The sequence below is a fragment of the Schistocerca piceifrons genome, chromosome 1, assembly GCF_021461385.2.
Source record: "Schistocerca piceifrons isolate TAMUIC-IGC-003096 chromosome 1, iqSchPice1.1, whole genome shotgun sequence".
In the NCBI taxonomy this organism is placed as follows: Eukaryota; Metazoa; Arthropoda; class Insecta; order Orthoptera; family Acrididae; genus Schistocerca; species Schistocerca piceifrons.
Window position 1 is genome coordinate 223469784 of NC_060138.1, and position 24834 is coordinate 223494617.

A 24834-nucleotide genomic window follows, 5' to 3' on the forward strand; every position below is an offset into this window, starting at 1 on the left:
CGGTGTTCTTATTTCAATTTCCAGGAGTGTATTACGTCATAAATGGGGATCACTAATTAGTCGAAGTTAAGGAATTCTGCTACCTTGGAAGCAAAACAACCCATGATAGAAGAGGCAAGGGGTCACAGAAGGAGACTAGCATGGGCAAAGAGGGTATTTGTGGCCAATTGAAGTCTACTGGTACCAAAAATGGGCCTTGTATGGCATTGTATTGAACCAGGGACCTGGAAACGATGGAGAGGCTTCGTCCCACCATAGCCCTCAGTGGATCAAAACCCCAAAACTGGCCACAGCAGTCCTCCCACCCCACCGCCGCCCCACACCGAACTCAGGGCTATTGTGCGATTCGGCCTCCAGTGGACCCCCCCCCCCCGGGAACGTCTCAAAACAGACGAATTTAACCCCAAATGATTGCGTTGTAGAATAATTATGGTGTACATGTACCTGGAGACAGTGTTTACGCACAAATCGCCAAGACAGTGTAACTGAGGCGGAATAAGGGTAACCAGCCCGCATTCAAAAATGGATCAAATGGCTCTGAGCACTATGCGACTTAATTCTGAGGTCATCAGTCGCCTAGAACTTAGAACTAATTTAAACCTAACTAACCTAAGGACATCACACACATCCATGCCCGAGGCAGGATTCGAACCTGCGACAGTAGCGGTCCCTCGGTTCCAGATTGTAGCGCCTAGAACCGCACGGCCACTCAGGCTGGCAGCCCGCATGCGCCGAGGCAGATGGTTCAAATGGTTCAAATGGCTCTGAGCACTATGGGACTTAACTGCTGAGGTCATCAGTCCCCTAGAACTTAGAACTACTTAAACCTAACTAACCTAAGGACATCACACACATCCATGCCCGAAGCAGGATTCGAACCTGCGACCGTAGCGGTCGCGCGGTTCCAGACTGTAGCTCGTAGAACCGCTCGGCCACCCCGGCCGGACGAGGCAGATGGAAAACCGTCTTAAAAACCATCCACACGCTGACCGACATACCAGACCTCGACACTAATCCTCTGGGTTGTCCGGTGTGGCCAAGTGGTTCTAGGCGCTTCAGTTTGGAACCGCGCGACCGCTACGGTCGCAGGTTCGAATCCTGCCTCGGGCATGGATGTGTGTGATGTCCTCAGATTAGTTAGGTTTAAGTAGTTCTAAGTTCTAGGGGACTGATAACATCAGAGCCATTTGAACCATTTAATCCGCCGGGCGGATTCGTGCCGGGGACCGGCACGCCTTCTCTCTGAGGAAGCAGCGCGTTAGATCGCGCTGGTAGACAGGTGGGCAACATGGGTCTTAATTTGAGGAAGAAGTTCCTGAGAATGTACGTTGGGAGCACAGCATGGACTGTGGGAAAGTCAGAACAGAAGAGAATATAAGTATTTGAGATGTGGTGCTACAGAAGAATGTTGAAAATTAGGGGAAATTATAATACAAGGAATGAGGAGGCTCTCCACAGAAGCCACGAAGGAAGTAACAAACGGAAAACACTGACGAGGAGAAGGGACATCAGAGAATCACTTCCATATTACCTGTGGAAGCTATAGAGGATAAAAGCTGTAGGGGAAGACAGAGAATGGAATATATCCAGCTGATAATTGACGACGTAGGGTGTTAGCGCCACTCTGAGGTGAAGAGGTTGGCACAGCAGCGGAAATCGACCCAGGGTGCGTGGAGCAGTAGAACGACTGATGACAAAAACATGCAGGAGAAAGTACAGTGAAAAACTCAGAACAGTGAACCTGATTTAGAACTTCATGGTAAGTTAAAACCAGGACTGGAATCTGCGAATTCTACGTGAAGGGAGAAGTGTTCTTCCGACCGATCTTTCCAAGCATGACTCACAGCTTTGCGCCCAAGGTGCGAATCCTAGTCCGGTACACAGTTTTAATCTGCCTCGAAGTTACAGAGAGAAACTTTTAACTCGGAACTGAGGGTTACAAGATATTTTTTCATGTAGAAGAGTCCGTTAAAAAAATTTATTTCCGATCTCGTTCGGTTTTATTACAGCGTAGTAAATTGATATGTAGCTAAATTTTACAAGACGAAGGAGCAGAATGGCAGGACATCTTTTTAGACATCTGGGAATAACTTCCATTTTCGAGGGAGCTGTAGAAACTGCAGAAAACAAAGAAAAAAACAAAGAGCAGGATGAATGATTTCCCGACAGAAAGCGTGTGGTCGGAAGGAGAGAAGAAGTATGACATCCTTGACCTTTCGTTTATGTTAGGAAGGTTCTTCTCCCTGTTTCTGTCCCGTCCCAGATTTCTTGCCCTTCTCTATTAATACTTGCCTTTATTTCCGTATTTTATATGGCTGTTTTGCCGAGTATCTCCTTTACTATATCATATACGCCCTTCTTGAGCCAATATTGTGCACCTGCCTTCCTTACTGCTAAGTCTAGCGGCAGTAAGCCTAGAGAGATCGGCAGACTTCAGTGAGTGTTGGTTAATACGCTCCTGTCAGGCGCAGGAGTAGGCTTCCCTGTGCTGTTCTTACCTTTCTGGCTCTGTGAGTCCACACGCTCGACCCGTAGCCTACAGTAGCGATTAAGTCTGCGGTTGTGCTACGTACGTATAGCAGTTAGAGGCAGCTGAAAGCTTCGTTGGCCAAATGTTACTGTTTTGCTCAGGATGTTAATGCCTCTCTTGAAAATTATTTCTATGTGTGTACCTACATATTTCTTTTCTCTTCACAGGTTGTTTATTTATTCTGATTATGAGGTTTCTCAATCTCTATCATGCCCCTTTTAGTAACAGCAACGCAACACACGTGAATTCATCTTTAGTAGACTCTGTGACCTGCTGCATGATTGGGTGATGGGCCCAATTTTCCTTGCTGAGTAAACGATAACGGGAAATGTTTACCTGGTTAGGCTCGAACAGTTCCTGTGATCACTGAGCTGTAGCCCTCAATCGTCCACCAGCATGATAGTGCGCACCCCAACCACCACAATGGATTTTGAACAAGCTTGATGTGTTGACTGAAAGTTTTCCTGAGAGGTGGATGGCTCGTGATGGTCCCACCGCCCCAGCTCGCCCGATGTTACGCCGTTAAACTGTTTTTTTGCAGAGTTAGAAGGAGTATCGCGAGTACCCACCAGTTAATGACATTGCTGCCCCTCGCGCACGGATCAAAGAGGTAATCAGAACCACTGATGCTGCATTGCTGGCCACCGCATGGGCACAACTCGAATACCGTATGGTCTATATCTTGTACGAGAGACGAGTGGAGCATACATTGAAATTCTGGCATAGAAGGAAAAAAGCTTTGACAGCAGCTAAATGTTTTACTACAAATCATGGCGCTCCATCTCTAATCGTTTCCAAGTTATGTTTTTTTTCTTTTTTTTAAATAATAGTGGGACTCTATGGACATCCTGTACTATATGAGATATATAAATCCATTCCCTTCTAGGAAACGAAAAGTGCCTAGATATTATGATACTTCAGACGAAAATAGAACAGAAGTAATGCAAAAGGATTTACTGCAATGGGAGATAATTTCTCCAAGCTAAAACAACGTTATAACTTATCAAGTCACCAATTAAATCTATGCTAGCTCTCTGAGTCACTCATAATTTCGATTCCATAAAGATTCCACTGAGCACGCCATTTACCATTTCACTAATTATATACTGAAAATATCTTAATGAGAAACATTCACCTGCCGTTTTCTTTGCTAATTTAAGGCAATAGATTTTGTAGAGGTCAACCCTTTTTTGGGAATAGCTTTCAAAGTAGAATGCGTAAATGTTTTGCTTCGTATGAACTGTTGCTCATGCTGTTTTAATGAATATCTTTTTGAGTTGGGACAGATCACCATTGCTATTCCCCACAGTTCCATATTACGACAGCTCCCATGCCTGCTACACATGGTGGTCAGAAACTGTCTGATAAGCTTGTAAGAATGTTTCAGGGTAGGTTGTGCTTTTCAGACTCAAACAGAGATGCAACAACAGAAGAAACGATAAAATATTCAGAAATGTTATTTATTGGTTCTTGATAAGTGACCTGCAACTTATAAAAAACAAAATTCTGACATATTTGTTCTATATATGATGATTTTCGTGGTGATAGCGTTAGATAGTTTGTGTAAATCCAATACTTCAACTCATTACTGCCAAATGGAATAGTTTTCAAGAACAATTCCAGGTACAATGCGAAGTAATCATTGCACAGAGACGTGCTGTAACAATAATGTAAGACATCCCTCGTCGATCAGCAGGAGTCAACTAATTAAAAAATTGTGCATATTATTAACAGCCTCAGAATGAATGTAGGCTTCAGTGAACTCTTTTGTGAAGAATCACTCACAGTTTTAAAATAACAGAGTGATTCGTAAGTACAAAACAAGGAACAACTGGTCACTATCTACAGTTTAACCTTATTGTTGCACTGAAAGGGGCTAATATTTCCCCTCCTCTCTCGTGAGCTAAGAGTGCTGGTAGTAATGCAAGTTTTAATAACAAATTAAATCATTTCTACTTGCTAATTTCTCGTGCCGCATAGATAAACGTCAAACAGAGGCTCGGATTACGAGACCTGAATCTCTGAAAAGGACTGACCCCCTTTCCGACGGGCAGCAGTCCACAAGCCTCGTACTTGCAATGAATCAGACGGAGAGAAAGGAACGAATGTATCTGTGAGAAAATGAAACTCCAGAACACACCGCCTAGAAATACCCTCTCTATGTAGATATGGCTATAGCTGGGCGTCAACAAGTGACTCAGCATGGAATATACTAGATACGGTTCAAATGGCTCTGAGCACTATGGGACTTAACTTCTGAGGTCATCAGTCCCCTAGAACTTAGAACTACTTAAACCTAACTCACCTAAGGACATCACACACTTCCATGCCCGAGGCAGGATTCGAACCTGCGACCGTAGCGGTCGCGCGTTTCCAGACTGTGGCGCCTAGAACCGCTCGGCAATATACTAGACATTAAGGAGGCCCTGCACCATGAGTCTACCTGGAAGATCATCGACAACGTTGCTGACACATTGTTGAAAAAGGCATGGCAGACGCACTTTCATCTGGACCAACATGTTCTCCCTTCAGTACTGGAATATCAGCACCGCTGAAGTACTGGTCTACATGCACCAGGAACACGAGATATGGAGTGACGGTGGCCATCATACGGCGGCGTTCGACATTGAACATGGCGACATGGCGACACAGTAGAAAAGTTCCAGAGAAATACTGCGATCTAACCTAAAATGGACGAAGGGCTCGGACTGCTTCACAATGCCCTCTGTAACACCTCTGTAGATGGCAGTGCCCCTGGGTAAAAGCGATGAATCTGCGATTGCAAAAACTGGTAAATGGTTTGATAGTTTTCTTTAGTTACGTATTATAATAGTAGCAGACATAATTATAGTAGTAATAATAGTTTTAGTAGCAGCAAAGTGATAATACGAGGTGCATTTGAGTTCTAAGGCCTCCGATTTTTTTTTCTCCGGACTGGAAAGAGATAGAAACATGCGCATTGTTTTAAAATGGGGCCGCGTTCATCATCAATACGTCCCAGAGATGGCAGCACCGTACGGCAGATGGAATTTTACCGCCAGTGGCGAGAATGAGAACTGTTTTAAATACTTAAAATGGCGACGTTTTCCTTACTTGAACAGCGTGCAATCATTCGTTTTCTGAATTTGCGTGGTGTGAAACCAATTGAAATTCATCGACAGTTGAAGGAGACATGTGGTGATGGAGTTATGGATGTGTCGAAAGTGCGTTCGTGGGTGCGACACTTTAATGAAGGCAGAACATCGTGTGACAACAGACCGAAACAACCTCGGGCTCGCACAAGCCGGTCTGACGACATGATCGAGAAAGTGGAGAGAATAGTTTTGGGGGATCGCCGAATGACTGTTGAACAGATCGCCTCCAGAGTTGGTATTTCTATGGATTCTGTGCACACAATCCTGCATGACGACCTGAAAATGCGAAAAGTGTCATCCAGGTGGGTGCCATGAATGCTGACGGACGACCACATGGCTGCCTGCGTGGCATGTTGCCAAGCAATGTTGACACGCAACGACAGCATGAATGGGACTTTCTTTTCGTCGGTTGTGACAATGGATGAGACGTGAATGCCATTTTTCGATCCAGAAACAAAGCGCCAGTCAGCTCAATGGAAGCACACAGATTCACCACCACCAAAAAAATTTCGGGTAACCGCCAGTGCTGAAAAAATTATGGTGTCCATGTTCTGGGACAGCGAGGGCGTAATCCTTACCCATTGCGTTCCAAAGGGCACTACGGTAACAGGTGCATCCTACGAAAATCTTTTGAAGAACAAATATCGTTCCTGCACTGCAACAAAAACGTCCGGGAATGGCTGCGCGTGTGCTATTTCACCAAGACAACGCACCCGCACATCGAGCTAACGTTACGCAACAGTTTCTTCGTGATAACAACTTTGAAGTGATTCCTCATGCTCCCTACTCACCTGACCTGGCTCCTAGTGACTTTTGGCATTTTCCAACAATGAAAGACACTCTCCGTGGCCGCACATTCACCAGCAGTGCTGCTATTGCCTCAGCGATTTTCCAGTGGTCAAAACAGACTCCCAAAGAAGCCTTCGCTGCTGCCATGGAATCATGGCGTCAGCGTTGTGAAAAATGTGTACGTCTGCAGGGTGATTACGTCGAGAAGTAACGCCAGTTTCATCGATTTCGGGTGAGTAGTTAATTAGACAAAAAAATCGGAGGCCTTAGAACTTGAATGCACCTCGTAATAGTAATAGTAAGCTGTAACCGCAAGGTCTTTATTACTTTATTTAATGTGAATGAAGGGATAAAATTACTGCCATTTGCATGAGGTTGGGTTTACAAATAAAGTTGATCTGTAAACACATTCTGTCTAGCATGTAGCTTTATTTTAACAGAGAAAATTTATTTTATGTGTGAACCTATTGAGACGTTCCAAGTAATATAGTGCCGCCGGGGACGCGATCCAAGGAGTACAAGAATCATTAACTAATTAGCTACTATATAATGTATACATCAATACTGCTGATCCGATTAATATTTACCAGGATAGTGGGAAAATTTAGAATTGAAGGAGAAGATCCATAATTCTGAATTAGCCGACTGTGTTTTTGGCAAACTAAATAGTGTTTTGAAATCCAGAATAACATTCGTCTGGAAAGGAAGTTTACAATCAGTATGTATTACGGTTTCTGACTTACGAATAAGATGCACTGTGAAATCACAATCTATTCAGAGACTTAGGGTTAATGAGCTGCAGGGAGAAGCATGGTGGAAATTGATCGGGGAGACGGAAAACAAGCAGTGGAGCAAGGAACGGAAAAGGTATGTGGAACTCCTGTATAGAATGAAAGTAGCGTGTTGAAAACAAGTATGCCAACTTACGGTTGAAACCTTGCGGTTTATCATCTACGGTTTACAGCTCTACTGAAATCTCGTGAAAATGAATTCGGCAGAATAATGAGAACCTTTTTATACAGTGGGTAAGGAAGTATTATAGTAGTGAAAAAGTATTTCTGAGGTAATATTGCTATAGCCCATCAAAGATTCGAAATTTTAATACTGCATTCTACGAGGACGATGGTACCATTTCACGTTTACATATGTCTTTCGCCAGAAACTGTATATCCTATTCCAAGAAAGCAGTGGACAAAGATCAATACCCCGAGACATTCACCCCCAACTCCTTTCAGCACTCATCTTAGAATTTTTGCGATACCATTGTGGTATAACCTCCTACAAGAAGTTCTCTATGTGTTACAGGAACTGATATTCTTTTATCTTTATGTCACAGTACTGCACAGATCTGAGTAGTGCTGGTTTGTCACAGTTTTTATGTCTCGTCACCATGAACAATTTCAATCCAATTGTACTTCACCTCCTCTCCTCTCTTGCCACCAAAATTACGTTATGCCTGGTATTCAACTACTCTCAGATTTTTCGTCTGGTCATATTGACAGCTTGATATGTGGGTCATTTCAGAATAGCTTCTGGATTCTATGAAGCAGTCTTTTCTGTATCAACCAGTTTCCACTTAAACATCATTCTCAAGCAATTTGGTCCTTGTACAGGATCGCTGGTGAGGTTAGTATCTCTTTTTCTTTACTCGCTATACATCGTAAAATCATTTGCGATAGCACTGATTGCTTTGTCGGAACTGTGAAATGGTTACATACTCGTTTAATTCATTCTCTTCCGTAATACTGTGGGGCTAGCACCTAAAAAATAACACTTTTATCCTCAGTTACAGTTTCAATACTCCACTAAAACGTTCTGTCATATGTGTACTAGCTCCACAACATTTCTGAATAATCAGTGTGCAGCTTTGAAGGTAGGAAAAGGAAAAAGTGGTGTGCTTAAAACTGCGTCTTCGTATGGGTCAATTGGTAAGAACATTACTCGTCAAACATACTTATCAATGCTAGGAAAGACTGCTTCCTAAATTACAGATGGCGTTAGGTGAAGGGCTCCATTTCACAAGGTCCAACATCAGTGAACAACCACTGCTATTGAGAGAATGGTGGTTTGAATCCTAGTTATTAAGGGGGAGTTCAGTCCCAGATGTTGCTAAATGGGGAGATGAAGAGGCGACGTATCTGATGCAGCACACAATTTCAACTAGTCCCTAAAGATCAGCTTCCTTGTTATGTATCTTCACGTCTTCAATGTGCAACGAATGATTTATTGTGTTTTGCGGAGAAGACGTAATAGTTCTGACCTTGAGCATATGTGCAGTATTTTGGATGCATATATTTCAAATATTTCCAGAGTGTGCCAAGAGACAGACACAACAACATTTGCGTTCACTTTTTTCGACATTGGCGCATTTGGTGACAGGCAGTAACAGCTTAGAGATGTTAACTGGGCGGCAAAGAACTCTCTACCAAATGGGTCCCTCACTCAAAAGCTCCAACTTTATTAAGATTTAGGGTCATCTGTAGAAGCCACACACCCAGAGCAAGGTTTCATCCTAGTATGAATCTTTCTCTCTGCAATGGAGTACGAGCTCTCTTGAAACTGTGTCCTGGACCAAGACTCGAATCTGGAACATTACTTTTCGTTCGAAATGCTCTTCCCTCTTATTGGCGGGCTTCTCTAATTAAATTCTGTTCTTTCCTAGCAGCCCCTGTCACTGTGATTTCAACCTTCTCCTCTTTTTTTATCTATTCTGCCTTTGATAACACTAATCCTAGCTTCAAATGTGCTAAATTAATCTATAACATGGTTAATGCACTTTACTATTATTATTATTACTAGCGTCGATTATTATTATTATTATTATTACGAATGTTTTTGTTAATATCTTTGGTATGTGTTGTTCCTGTTCAGACGTAAAAGAAGACCTTAAGCCCTTATCTGGTCGGGCTAAATAAACAACAAATAAGTAATTCAGTTAGTACCTTTATCCTACATTTCAAACTTCACATAAACTCTGCTGCATACCTTGGAACTGCCCTCCTGGAAGAAAGGATGTCAAGGAGAAAAGACTTAGTTGCGTCTACGAGACTGATTGCAAAAAGGAATCTTCTGCTCTGTTGCTGACTGTGCGCTCGTTTGAAACTTCCTGGTGGATTAAGTCTGTGAGCTGGACCTGCTAAGATCACTGCCCGTGAAAGACAATATAACAGGATCGGGTCCCGGTCAGGCACGCGGATTTAACAGTTTTAACGAGGCAACAAGTGTCACTATGCAGGTTCTCAAGTGAAATCACTACTCCGATTCGTTAAATCCTTCGCCATACTATCAAGTGGAGTGAAGCGGTGGTAAGACACTCGTCTCGCCTTCCGGAGGTCGGGGGTTCAAATCCCGATCCGTTCGAACCGATTTCTGATTTTCCTAAATCTTCGGATACCGAGGTGGTTCCTTTTGAAGAATGCGCTCGATTTGTCTTACCGTCCTTCCCCAGGCAGAGCTTGTGCTCCATTGATCTCGTCTTAGAGGTGGCCTTCAAGCTCTAATCTTCCGTTTTCAGCAGTTGAATTTTCGCTGCGTCTTTAACAAGTCCGAAAAGAATGGCGTATATGCCAGAACCTTAAAGATATATGGACTATGGCGTGTCCAGTAATAGAGCTCTGTTGGCCAATAACTTTATGGACTCAGGTGACGTAGCGTATTCCTTTTAGCTCACTCTGGGGAATGGCTGAAGGAGAGACAGTGGAAAGGAAACTGATACGGCAGACCGCCCGACGTTCCACGGAAGCATCGCAACAGGCTGAATAAATTCGCGTACGACTTAAACCACTGTCAAGAAACACAGTAGGAATCAAACCGCGCGCGTCTTCCGATTGCATCCCTAAACAATGGCAGAGCCCGGCGTCTCTCTTCCGTTTGCCCTTTCGCTGCGGGCCCCGGAGGCGGCCATCCAGTGGCGGCTGTAGCGGTGGTGGCGACGGTGGCGCGCGTGCCGTCATGAACACGGCGTTATACTGCCGCAGCAAGGACATTATCTTGGCGAGGGGCGGCCCAAGTGTCCGGCGGCCCGGGACATTAACTGTAGATTGAAACCGGAGTGACACATGACCCGCTAGGGTTGAGGTGCGCTGAGTCACCGGCACAAAGAGCGGCCCGACGCCCACCGCCGCCCCCGACCACCCCTCGGACCCTTGCGCATCACGGCAGGCCGAGGCCGAGCTCTGGATTTATGGCCATTCCTGGGGGCCGGTTATTACAGCGCTGCATAAACCGGAGGAAACCGCCCGCTACGCAGCAATAAAACAAGTTTTAAACCCCTGGGCCGCGCCGCAGCACGACGCCGCAAGGGGTGTCGCTCGAGCACCCAACACCAAACGGCCGCGCACACCCATCATTCTTCCGCGGCCAGGCGCTGAGACACCCTCTGGCCTGGTGTAAGTAGTCTCAGAAACTCTCACTTGAGCATCTACCCGCTGGATGTTGCCTAGTTTTAGTTTCAACTGGATGAATTGGACAAATTTCATGGGATGAACCCTGACAGGATCTGGACAATGATTATGGAATAAAGCAATTATACTGTTGGCCACTAACACAACAGCATCGTGGAGGTCTCAGGTAACAGGCGTCATATTTACATGTAGTGTAGCAGATGATCTCAATGTCGTCACGCACGCGACTAGAGCCTGAGAGGACAGACATCGTGTTTACCCTGCTCTGTAGACTCGGACAACCACGTCATGTGCCTTGGATCAGGACATGAGCTTGTTTTCTGCAACAAAAATATCCATACAGACAGGATGATGGCGTCTGGAGTATAATGGACTATCGATTCGTCGATCACTGTTGCTGTGTTCTTTGACAGCAGCGAGAGGAACACACAGTGGTGCCCTGTGACAACATTGGACACACGAGTGACAGCGTGTCGGTTCTGCTTACAACAAGACAACGGATGCATTGATATGTAGAGACTTCAAGAAGAACAAAAGTTGTCGGATTGCATTTGTCATGGTCACAAGGGTCCAGCAGCTCTCGAGATGGTACATGATACCATTGGGATCAAAACTGGTTCAAATGGCTGTGGACACTATGGGACTTAACGTCTGAGGTCATCAGTCCCCTAGAATTTAAACCTAACGACATCACACACATCCATGCCCGAGGCAGGATTCGAACCTGCGACCGTAGCGGTCGCGCGGTTCCAGACTGTAGCGCCTAGAACCGCACGGCCACTCCGTCCGGCCCACGACGGTTCAAACACGCGTCCGGCCATCCTGATTTGATTTTCCGTGATTTCCCTAAAATCGCTTCAGACAAATGCCGGGATGGTTTCTCTGACAGAGTACGGTCGACTTACTTCCTCATCCTTCCCTAATCCGATGGGACCGACGACATCGCTATTTGTCCCCCTCCCCCTCAAATTAAGCAACCAACCTACGTTAAACCCTTCTTAAGCTGATAACTTTGTTCTTGGTCTTCCAGTTTTATCTGTATGCCATTAATGAAGGGAAATCAATAGTCTTCCGACACGTTATTAACCCTAGAACACTAAAAGGGGGGAATGTTACATTACTCCTAAACCACCATAAAGGTTACTGCTCCACTTATATTCAAAGGAATTATAATTTGTATGTTACGCATTAATTAATTAAGTTCATTAGATCTCCAGCGGCATAGACTGAACGGCAGCGGCGACAGACTATCTGTTGTGACTTGGCAAGACAGCCAAGTCACAATGAGAGGAAGCCGAAAGGCACGCGTTAAGCTCACGCAGATTGGCGTGAGGTCTGGAACAGTTAAAGGAATTAATAGTAGCAAATAAAGTACGTAATTGATGTAATACTTAACTTTAATCCACAATTGTAGAACATTTCTCTTGACGGTACATGTTATAACCACAATATAAAATAATATCAAATGCTATGGCGCCTTGCTAGGTCGTAGCAAATGACGTAGCTGAAGGCTATGCTAACTATCGTCTCGGCAAATGAGAGCGTAGTTGTCAGTGATCCATCTCTGAGTAAGTCGGCTGTACAACTGGGGCGAGTGCTAGTAAGTCTCTCTAGACCTGCCGTGTGGCGGCGCTCGGTCTGCAATCACTGACAGTGGCGACACGCTGGTCCGGCGTATACTAATGGACCGCGGCCGATTTAAAGGCTACCACCTAGCAAGTGTGGTGTCTAGCGGTGACACCACACTATCTTAAACTCTTTCTAATCCAGTCACTTCGTTTTTGGTCTTCCACGCATATTGTTCCCTCTCGATTCTGGTACACATTCTATATCAGCCATATTTCAATAGTTTTCTCCTACTTTTCTCAGAATTTCGAATATCTTCCACCATTTTACACTGCCGAACGCTTCTCCTAGGTTGACAAATCCTATGAACGTGTCTTGATTTATATTCAATTTTGTTTCCATTATCTAGCTGCCTCTGTTGTGACCTTATCTTTCATAAAACCAAATTCATCGTCATATGACATTTTCAGTTTTCTTTTCTAGTCTTCTGTATATTATCCTTGTCAGCTGCTTCGATACATGAGCTGTTAATCTGCTTGTACGATAGTTCTCGCACTTAACTACATTTGTGAGTATACTGTACACGCAGAGTAAGAAAATTTTATTTATTTGCTTTTCTTCCTGTTGTTTGACAGTTGCTATGACCATCAAGTTCTCCACATCTCTCACCCATTGACAAGAAAAAATGGTTCTGAGCACTATGGGACTCAACTGCTGAGGTCATTAGTCCCCTAGAACTTAGAACTAGTTAAACCTAACTAACCTAAGGACATCACAAACATCCATGCCCGAGGCAGGATTCGAACCTGCGACCGTAGCGGTCTTGCGGTTCCAGACTGCAGCGCCTTTAACCGCACGGCCACTTCGGCCGGCCCATTGACAAGAGTGGAAATAATTTTTAACTCTTAGCAATGTAGTAGCGGTGCACTGCATTACACATTACATGGTATCAATTTATCATTTAATTTATACGTGTATACAAACTTCGACGGAAGTGTTGAACAACATGCAATTGCCGAATCGATGCACGATAGTCCGTTGTTCATTCCAGGGGCAATACGAGATGGTTTTCGTCTACGTTCAATCATGTGGGAACGATGATACTGCAGCATGGATTTACTAAGCTGTTTACTTTGATACATAGCACCCCCCACCCATGTCCCCAAAGCTCACAAAATTTTTAGATCCAGTTTTCGGCGTTTGTGTGGGCCAATGTCATACGTGAGAGATGAACACCATTGATAATTGTTGGATGCTCGTGCACTAGCTCTGCAACAACAGGTCATACGCTAGATTGTGTCCAATCCCAGATCAAGCTCCAGTCACGTGGTCCGTCAGGTTGTAGTAAGCCAAAGGACGGTGTTAAGTATCCTGGATGAAAACAAATACCTTCCCTCTCACTTGCTTCGAGGGCAGGGATTACAGGCAGTAGATTTTACTTCATGAGAAAGGTTTTGTTACTGGTTGTTGCGAAAGACCACGTCATTATGGCATTTATATCAGCAGTACTCTTCACCAGTGAAGCGACCTCTGGAAGAGATGGCATCATAAACCTCGACAGTCGTCATCTGTGAGCTACAGAAAATCCTCGGGGAATCGATGAATGTTGCACCAGCAACGCTTTAGCATCACTCAAATGTTCAAATATGTGTGAATTATTAAGGGACCAAACTGCTGAGGTCATCGGTCCCTAGACTTACACACTACTTAAACTAACCTAAATTAACTTTTGCTAAGAACAACACACACACCCATGCCCAAGGGAGGACTCGAAGCTCCGGCGGGAGGGGCTGCGCAGTCCTTGACATGGTTCCTCTAACCGCGCGGCCACTCCGCGCGGCTTAGCATCATTGGTTGAGCCGAGATCATTGGAAACCACATATTTGCATTAGTTGTTATCCCACAACAGAACGACCTAATGGATGCACTTATGTGGAATTTTTGCTGAATATTCTACTTCTTTTGCTGGATAATGTGCCTTTAACAATACTGTAAATAATATGGCTAAAGCACGACGGACCACCGCCCCACTTATTCCAATGTGGCTTGTCTGAGGAACTTCATGCGGTCTACCACGTGGTAGCTTAAGTGCATAGAGAATCGCAGAAACGCAATAAAAATACCCAAGAAAATTTGTATATGAAAAAGAACCTATCGCAGAAATCATAAAAAAAAAAAAATAGAAATACACTGATCAGCCATAATATTATGACCACCTACCTAACAGCCGGTATGTCCACCTTTGGCACAGATAACAGCGGCGACGCGTTGTGGCATCGAAGCAATGAAGCCTTTGTAGGTCGCTGTAGGGAGTAAATTCCTCGGAGGGGACGATGAGATCTGACGCCGTGTTCAATCACAACGCCGGATGTGTTCGACAAGGTTCAGATCTGTCGAATTGAAAGGCCAGCACTTCAATTGGAACTCGCCACTGTGTTCCTCGAACCACTCCATCACACTGCTAGCCTTGTGACGTGGAGTATTACCTTGCTGAAAAATTCCACTGCCGTCGGGAAACGTGATCGTCATGAAGGGATGTACGATGCTTCTTGGACGTCATAGTGCCTTGCACGAGTTCCACTGGACGCATGGATGCACACATGAATGCTCCCCAGAGCATAATGGGGCCTCCGCCAGCTTTTCTCCGTCCCACAGTACAGATGTCAAGGAGCTGCTCCCCTGGAAGACGACGGACCCCTGCGATCCCATTGGAATGCTGAAGAAGGTATCGAGATTCGTCAGACCATGCCAATGGTCACGTACACATTTCAGTCGTAGTTGCCGATGTCGTGGGGTTAAGACTGTACATGCATGGGTCGCCGTTATGAAGGCCCACCGTTAGAAGCGTTCGGTGCACTGTGTGTTCAGACACACATGTGCTCTGCCCAGCATTAAATTCTTATATTAGTTTCACTGCAGTTTGACGTCGTTCCCATTTTACCAGTCTGCTCAGCTTACAGCATCCGACATCTGTAATAAGGGGTGGCCGCCCTTGCACCTTGGTATCGCCATATGTTGAAGACACTCACCACAACACTTCTCCATCACCAGACAAGTCCTGCAGTTTCCGAAATGCTCGTGCCGAACCTCCAGGCCATCACAGTCTAAAAATGCTTCAAATGGCTCTGAGCACTATGGGACTTAACATCTGAGGTCATCAGTACCCTAGAACTTAGTACTACTTGTAACACCCCACCCGTCACTTAGCTGGTTTTGGCGTGTGTTCACCGCCAACTAACTGACTAACAGATCAACAGAGAGTGCAAAACTGCCGCAATATCGGATAACGCAAAAAAGTAATATGGCCCTGTGACTCCTGATTGAACAGAGGTGGCAGTGTTGACATTAATTTATTCAGAAATGATCACTTTAATTAAAAAGGGGCGCACATTGATATTATATTCAGCTATTGAACGCCAGATGCAAATGTTGAACATAAAATTAATTAAGAATGTGACCTAGGATTTCAACTACTTGATTGAAAACAGATGCAGTCGATTAGCACAAATTTATTTTAACTCCTGACCTTCAGTCATCACATTACAAGACCCTCCTATCAGGCAGTGGTAATAAATTGCGTTTGCGTGGAGTAAAGCGCGATAACTCAAAAGTAATTCCTATCGACTGATACAGGCGTAATGTGAGGTGTGAGAAGAATTCTACAATACACAGCCCATGAAACCCTCATGGAAACTTTGCCGACATGATCCAACAAATTAATCAGTGGCCGGAGAGGGCGCAATATCACCAAATACAGCGTGGCGGAGCGGCGTCGTTGTGCAGACGTCGGCCGACCTTGTGGTGCTGCAAGGCTGCGCTCGTCTATTCACTCCTAGCTATCTTGCTCAGTATATAGCTGAACCAAAACTTCCTATCTCCAAGCTCAATTGTTCCATTTGCTAGGTCCTAAACTGCAGAGATGCTCACTCTTTCCCAGGCGAGCTGAGTAAAGAATGCCATGTCCGCACTCTGAGCAAGCTGGGAATGGAAGACCTTTATGGAGACTTCTCACAGTCCGCTCTTCGCCTCGATTTCCCCTCCAGCAAAATCACTTACGCCAATTGCAGCGCAAGTCGAGTCAATTATGTGTCGCTTCCCAGCGCCGACCAGTTCCCAGAAAATTTCCCTTCCTCTCAACTTCTATTTTGCTCCTCCCAGGCCACCCATCAAGGCTAGCGTCTGCATAAACACCAAGTTTTCCGGAATTCTGACTCCCAGGAGAGTACTTCAAATTCCTTAGTCCTACGTTCCCATCGGAGGCCGTCGTATTTCATTCTGTCGCTCTTCACCTGATTTGCTTCAGACTCTGCAGATCGTGAATTCAGCGTGAAGTGGCTATAGTCACGAACAGGCATATTTCGACCTCTGTTGACCGCTCCACCATAGCTTTGGGTAGCTTTCTCGCATGTTTCACAGAAAACGGGACGGCGTACATTTATTAACAGGCGTACAAGTTCTCCGTCTGTTTTACAGTACACCAGCATGAAGTCGGGGTCAACCACCCACTCACTGTCACTCATCTTAAGGTGGCTGGAGGCCGCGCACCGTTACCGCTTTCTCAGAGCTTGAGCCGCCCTAAGCTGCCTACTGTCACTTCCCTTAGCCACTCCCCTGGTGGCCACGGTCAATTCTCTGAGTACTTCCCTGGGGTAAAATAGCCTCCAGTAAATCGACTCGTTTCCACAAAGTTTTCATGTCGTGTGAATTACTTTAAAACCATCACCCGACATTAATTATTCCAATACGTCCATACTATACCCTCTACAAGATGCATTGTGCCTTGTCAGTCATTTTTGTTCAGCCCTACTGTTCGCTCAACGTGAGTTAGGTGATCTTTAATGACTTCATGTAAGGGGCATAGTTCTTGCCATCTTACATACTTAAACCTAACTAACCTAAGGACATCACACACATCCATGCCCGAGGCAGGATTAGAACCTGCGATCGTAGCGGTCGCGTAGTTCCAGACTGTAGAGCCTAGAACCACTCGGCCACAACAGCCGGCCATCACCGTCTGCCCACTGTGAAACGCAGATAGATCTCGCGTCTTCCCCATTCCACACACGTGCAACACACTCACTGACACTACATACAACGTGTGTGTGCGTGACTAGCAGTCATTTCTCGCCAAGCGACGCTGCTATCGCCTCGACGAGCTTATATCGATAGTAGGTAGATAGTCACAATGTTCTGGCTGGTCAGTGTATATACTGATGACCAAGAGTCATTTGCAAACCATTCTCGAAAGAAGAACATAAAGTCTGAATACCTTCCGACGTTTTGTGAACACGTGAAACTATGCATTCAAGTCACTCTCAAATAACGTTTCTATTGCTACCGCATTGTAAAGTTTAGATTCGTTGAATACAGCGTCGTTTTATAAATTTAATACTGATACCACAGTTCTCTCAAAATATTAACGTTTTAGGTATAAAAACTCATACAAAACTTTTGGAATAGCTTTATACTGTACTTATTTTTTTCTGCAACAGGTAGTATTTTCAACTGAAAGAAACATCTATTGGGCAGTTGGCTAATTTCGTGCTCTGGAACACATTTCAAGCAACATTACACAGTAAAATGTTATTAGGGTTCATTTCTCAATATCTCATATCTCGAAGATACTGAAATGTGGAATATTCCAACATGTAACAGCGTCTACTATTACAAATAGCGTAATCTCGTACGTTCACAGACTACAATTTCTACAACCAAAACGAATAACTGTGGGCCATTTGAAGGGCTTATTTCACTAGTGGTACAAGTACATTACGTCAACTTTTCTGCCTATAATGCTTCTGAAATTAATGATCCAAACAAACAGAAAGCCGGCCGGTGTGACCGAGCGGTTTTGGCGCTTCAGTCTGGCACAGCGCGACCGCTACGGTCGCAGGTTCGAATCCTGCCTCGGGCATGGATGTGTGTGATGTCCTTAGGTTAGTTAGGTTTAAGTAGTTCTAAGTTCTAGGGAACTGATGACCTCAGATGTTGAGTCCAATAGCACTCAGAGCCATTTCAACCATTTTTGGACCAAACAGAAAGAAAGGTTCAGCTCTATCAAGAAGCCACATGCTCGAATATTTCTGGTATCTCAACTGCAGATTTTTCAGCGCTCATTTCACTTTAGGACTCTGTATCTCAACATGAACAAAAATGTTCTTGTACCACTATTGAAATAAGCCCTTCATATTTAAGAATAGTGACAATACTAGCACAAAAGTAGATTGTGTTGACACGGGTCAATCAGTTTTCACTCTGCAGCGGATTGTGCACTGATTTGAATCTTCCTGGCAGACTAAGCACTTTCTCGTGAAAGGTAAATGCCCCAGGTTTGAGTCTCAATCCGGTGCACAGTTTTAATCCGCCAAGAAGTTTGAGGTTAACATAAGTCTAAACACGAGGTGTGGTCGACGTATTAGTATCAAACAGCATGAACAAGGGTTCTACTTGTTCATTCTGACTGTAGTAATTCGTATCTGTGGATGTGTAATATTACGGCATTTGGTGGTAATTTGGCACCCTGATGACCTTTTCTATTACATTATTTGTGGATCATGATATGCCTCTGAAAAATGGATTCTATTACCATAATTTATGTCTAACGTTGGTTTTAAATGTCCAAGGGGATGAAATTAGCTAACTCTGTGTGAAATAAGTTTTTGTTTGAAATAGAACTACACCCTGATAAATGAAAAATGACTTGATGAAAAAAAAATGCTACTGTCCTCCCGAGCCCAAGGAGACCACTTTTCAAATTAAGTGAATCCCTTTAAGTGACGTTAGTTAACGCCAGTTACTGATAAGAAGGAATAGTCCCATGCTAGAAAGAAGTGCTTCGCATCGCTTCCTCAGTTATATACATTTTGAGAATTTACTAATTTTTACTCTTATTTCATGAAGAAGACTAGGGTTTTATCGTCATCCTTGAAATACTGCCCTCTGCTTTTCATCCGAAAACTCGCTCCGCTGATTTGAAAAGGATGGTCATTCTACGTACAAGTCACGTAAGTGAATAGTTACAGAAGAAGTCCACTTGCTTCTCACAGAGACAATTAATTGAGTCAGTAAACGAAAACAAATAAAGTGCAAGAAAATGAGAGAAAGGGAAACCTTCCACCTGTTGGTGTTATAGTGCGATAAGCGACATTATTCCAGTAAGTACACTCTTTATTTTCTTACTGCTATGACAGCTGTTGAAGCGTAATGGCCGCAGCAGTTTTTATGTTCAAGCTAGCTGTCACAAGATGAGGATTCTGGAGTGTGAAAATGAGGTTTCCAATGCACTTGGGAACACAGGTCGACACCCAGTCGACCCTGAGATTGTTAAATATGGAGTGCAAGCTTGGACTGAATTGGGATGGGGAAAGGATGAAGGCGTTGTCGCCGTCTTTAAAGACACGTTTTTGCATTTGCCTCCAGTGATTTAGGAAAACCTCAGAAGCCCAGCAAATTATCTTAAAAACTACTCCGCGCCATATTGCCTCACTTCATCCACAAATAAGTTAATTTTTTTTCATTGTTTGTCTACATTGGTTGACGCAAATATTGGGTGGTGCCCTTAAAGAGGACATAGTCGTTTTCCATCCTCATCCTTGTCCATCCCAAGCTTGCGTTCCATCACTAACGAACTCGCCATCGACAGGACACAGAACCTCAATTGTCCGTCGTTTAATGTAGCATCGGAAGGAATGCGAGAGGAAAACAATCCAAGAAGTAAACAAACATAATTTTTGCAAAGCTTATGACTGAACAATTATATGAAAAACAATTTAGGTATTTGCTTGTTATACATTTTTTCTTCTTTAATGATGCCTTCAAATTAGCTAGTGATGGTCATATCAAACACCCCACCATCCCGTCCCCTTTTCTGTTTATCATTCCATATATCCGGCTGTACTCTCTTTTATTTAACTTCATCTCTTGATTCATATTGCTACAGGATAATTTTTTCCAAAAAATGGTTCATAAACTTACAAATAAACCATTATTCAGATAAAAATACGTAGCCCATTTAAATTATTAACAGTGCTTGAAGATATGCACACAATTAAATCTAATACCTACAACTACAAATCTAAGAAGTATCGTTTCCTTTAATTCTGTGCGGTGACAGGTCTATGTAATGTTATTTTGCAACTTTGAATTGTTAGCTGGCTATGAGAACGAACAAGGTCTCCACAGGGAGGATGCTGCACAGACCATAAAAACGTTTCTGCTGAAATCCAGGACTCAGGTACACACCTGGAACTGAACGCCGGTTTTCGGCAGATGTGAAAACTCTGAGCAGCCGACTTAGGAGGGGGGGAAGGGGGGGGGGGGGGGGGGTCAGCAGACCGAGAGTTTATTCATTTATTTATTTACACGTCAAGTTCAGTATGACCAAATTGAGCAGCAAATCTCCAAGGTCATGGAATGTGTCAGTACATGAAATCACAACATAAAAGTAATAACAAATGAAAATAAAATGTTTATGAACCCAAAAAAAAGTCAAGCCATAAGTTTTAGTACATGCAATCAACAATATAACATAAGAATCAGTTTAATTTTCAAGGAGTGACCCATGAGGAAACTCTTTAGTTTCGACTTGAAATCTCGTGGATTACTGCTATGATTTTTGAATTCTTGTGGTAGCTTATTGAAAATAGATGCATCAGTATACTGCACACCTTTCTGCACAAGAGTTAAGGAAGTCCAATCCCAATGCACGTTGGAATTCTGCAGAGTATTAACTGAATGAAAGCTGCTTATTCTTGGGAATCAGTTTATATTGTTAACAAGTAACGGCAGTAAAGAATATATATATTGAGTGGGCAATGTCAAAATACGCAGACTAGTGAACAGAGATCGTCAACAGGTTCGCGAAATTACACCACTTATTGCCCGAACCGTCCGTTTCTGAAACAAAAAATATCCTTTTAGGCTGGGAAGAGTTATCCCAAAATATAATACCACACGACATAAGCGAATGATAGTAAGCAAAGTAGACTAATTTTCGTGTCGAACGATCACTTAGTTCAGATGCTGTTCGAAGAGTGAAAATGGCAGCATTAAGTGTTTCAACAAGATCCTGAACGTGGGCTTTCCACAACAGTTTACTATCTACCTGAACACCTAGAAATTTGAACTGTTCAGTTTCACTAATCATATGCCCATGCTATGAAATTAAAACGTCGGGTTTTGGTGAATTATATGTTAGAAACTGTAAAAACTGAGTCTTGCTGTGATTTAGCGTTTATTTTCTACAAGCTATGAACTTACGTCATGAGCTGCACTGAAACCGAGCCAATGTTGCACACAACATACTTTACTACCAAGCTAGTGTCTTCAGCAAACAGAAGTATTTTAGGTTTACCCGTAATACTAGAGGGAATATCATTTATATAAATAAGGAACAGGAATGACCCCGACACTGATCTCTGGGTCACACCCCCTTTGACCGCACCCCACTCAGACCTCACATCACAGCCATTCTCAACACTGTGAATAATGACCCTTAAAGGAAGTCCTCTAACTAAGGAATCACCTTCCGAGGACATCATGTTTCCAATTTAGCATATTTCATCAAAATGTAAGAGTTATTAAAGAGAGAGCGCTCATCGTGTTACAGTGTGAGGAGCTAAAAGAATGTCCTTTAGAAATGACAAGATCTGCGCTGGGAAGAGAAAAACATGACTTACTCGGCATGGCACCTAGCCGTTGATGTAGGAGGATGCCGTAAGTGTAGATGTTTAAATTCTGTAAAGAGGCCTATAGTTTGCTCACGACAGTTAATTTCGTAATGGTGCGGTAACCGGTTTCGATCTATTGTATTTATATCATCTTCAGACCATGCTCTCCACGATGGTGTCAGGAGTGGGCCTGGCTGAGCAGGACGTTCGAGAAAGATGCTCTCTAGCAGCCTGCTCAACTAGCCCAGCTCCTATGACCATCATAGAGTGCCAAGTCTGAAGATGATCTGAGTACAATAGCTTGAAACCAGTCACCAGTTTAAATAAAATATTTATTCGGCCAAGACTGTTAGTAGCAAATTTTACTGAGCAGTATTGCTTAACCACGGCAGTTTCGTTAGGAGAAAGGAAACTGTTGCATTTTTATAAACTTTTTATTAATTGAAACTCAGAAACTCTATTTCTATAGGCTACTGAGATTCTGGCGCTGGCAGACCCATTTAGATTTTGTGCAGAAGAGAAGGAAACTTCGCCTTGGGACTGCAGACAAAGATGTCTTCGCTTTAGAGCTGATCACAGACGTCAGGACTAAAATTAGAATTGTCAGCCTCTACTGCGGCCGTCTTCTGCACCTAAGTATCAGCAGAGTAGTAAGCACGGACCGCATCTGCTTACATTGTGTCAAGTGGACTACAAAGTAATTCGTTTCACGTCAAAGTTGAATTCCTGAATTAATCCATACAGTCAACAAGATGCACTCACTATGCAGTTATGTGAGAGAACTGTCACTTCTAAGTACTTTTCTGAGTCTTTTCTCTAGGCTAATTATTTAGTAATAACTGGCGATTCTCGTTGACACCGTTCTTGTATGAGGGGCGCTCTGTAAGTAGTGCAACACACTTTTTTCGGCCGATTTAGGCGGAAAAATACTGAATTCGTAGCGGAACATTGTGGAAGACTCCCACTTCAGCTCCTTTAGTTTCATGAAGTTCTGATAGGTCACGGCGCTATATATAGGCTTCAAAATGGCGTTAGTAACCGAGGTGCCTTCCAAGCAGTTTCATCTGGCGAAAAACCAGAGCATTGCAGATATCCAGAGGCGCTTGCAGAATGGCTTTGGAGACGTGGAAGTGAACAAAAGCACGGTGAATCGTTGGAGGGGCGTCTGTCATCATCGCAACATGGTCACGCAAACCTGTTCAATCTTCAGCCAGCCAGGCAGCCAGCTGTGACGCCTGCAATGACTAAACATGCAATGACTCTCGTTCTGGGTGACTGACGGTTCACAGTCAAACACCTCGCTGCAGAAATTTATTTCTCTGTTGGTAGTGCTGACATCTCGTCCACCAGTTGGGATACTGAAAGATGTGTGCCCGCTGCGTTCCCCACTGCCTCACACTAGAGCATAAAGATCAACGAAGGAGATTTTGTGCAGAACTGATTTCGCACTAGTAGGCCTATCGTGACAATTTTTTGTCGAACATCGTCACGGGAGATGAAACATAGGTTCATCACTTCGAACCGAAAATAAAACGGCGATACATTGAGAGGCACCACGTTACCGCTCCCCCGAAGAAAAGAGCCACCCTCAACCGGGAAGTCATCAAGACAAGCTTCTGCAACTCTGAAGGGATTACTCTGTTTGATGTCCTCCCTCATGGTTCAACGATGAACTTTGAAATGTACTATGTTACCCTCAGAAAACTGAAGAAACGACTTCAGCATAGTCGTCGCCCACAAAAATGCAAACGAACGTCTCATCCTCCATGACAACCCAAGACCTTACCCAAGTCTGCGCACCAAAGTCGAGCTCATAAAACTTTATTCGACTGTTCTCTATCATCCACTCTACATCCCGGATCTTGCACCTGTGTGGAAGGATCCACTCTGCGGTAAGCAGTTCGTGGATGACGGGAAAGTTACTGATGCAGAAAGACGTTCTCCGACATCGATAAGTAGAGTGGTACAATGCGGGTGTACAGGCTCTCCCACCCCAGTAAGATGACACAAGACCGTCGCATTGAACGGAGATTAAGTTGAAAAATAAGGATTTGTAACCAGACAATAGGGGAATAATATGGTGTATTGAAATCCTGAATAAAACCAACCTGCTTTAATAAAAAAATGTTTTGTATTAGTTACTGAACGCCCGTCGTATCACTCCTATTTCAAATCCACCCACATGTCCCAAGATGTTTTGTTGCACTTTGTAATTATGCGTCTTGTTTATTCAGCGGATAAAATCACCTTAATGCATGTCTCAATAAATCGGACTTTTATAGTGACATTTACACTCATGCTCTTAAATTAAGGATAATGCTGATAGATGGTGAAACAACGCTCTGGTGGGCAGTTTGGGGGTTTAGATCGCCTTAGGGTATGATCATGCGGTGCATTTGACCTGCGGTCGTCGCATGGTGGCGCTGGCAACAGTCCATATATGCAGAGGTGTGTTGGTGCATGTCAGAGTACGGAGCAGCGAGTAAGTGTGCAGACGTTTTCAGACGTGCTGATGGTGACTGTGTGTTGAAAATGGCTCAGAGAACACATATTGATGACGTTATGAGGGGCATAATACTAGGGCGACTGGAGGCTGGTCAAACACAGCAGGTCGTAGCACGCGCCCTCCGTGTGACACAAAGTATGATCTCAAGATTATGGCAACGATTCCAGCAGAGAGGAAACCTGTCCAGGCGCTACAGTACGGGACGTCCACAGTGTACAACACCACAAGAAGACCGATA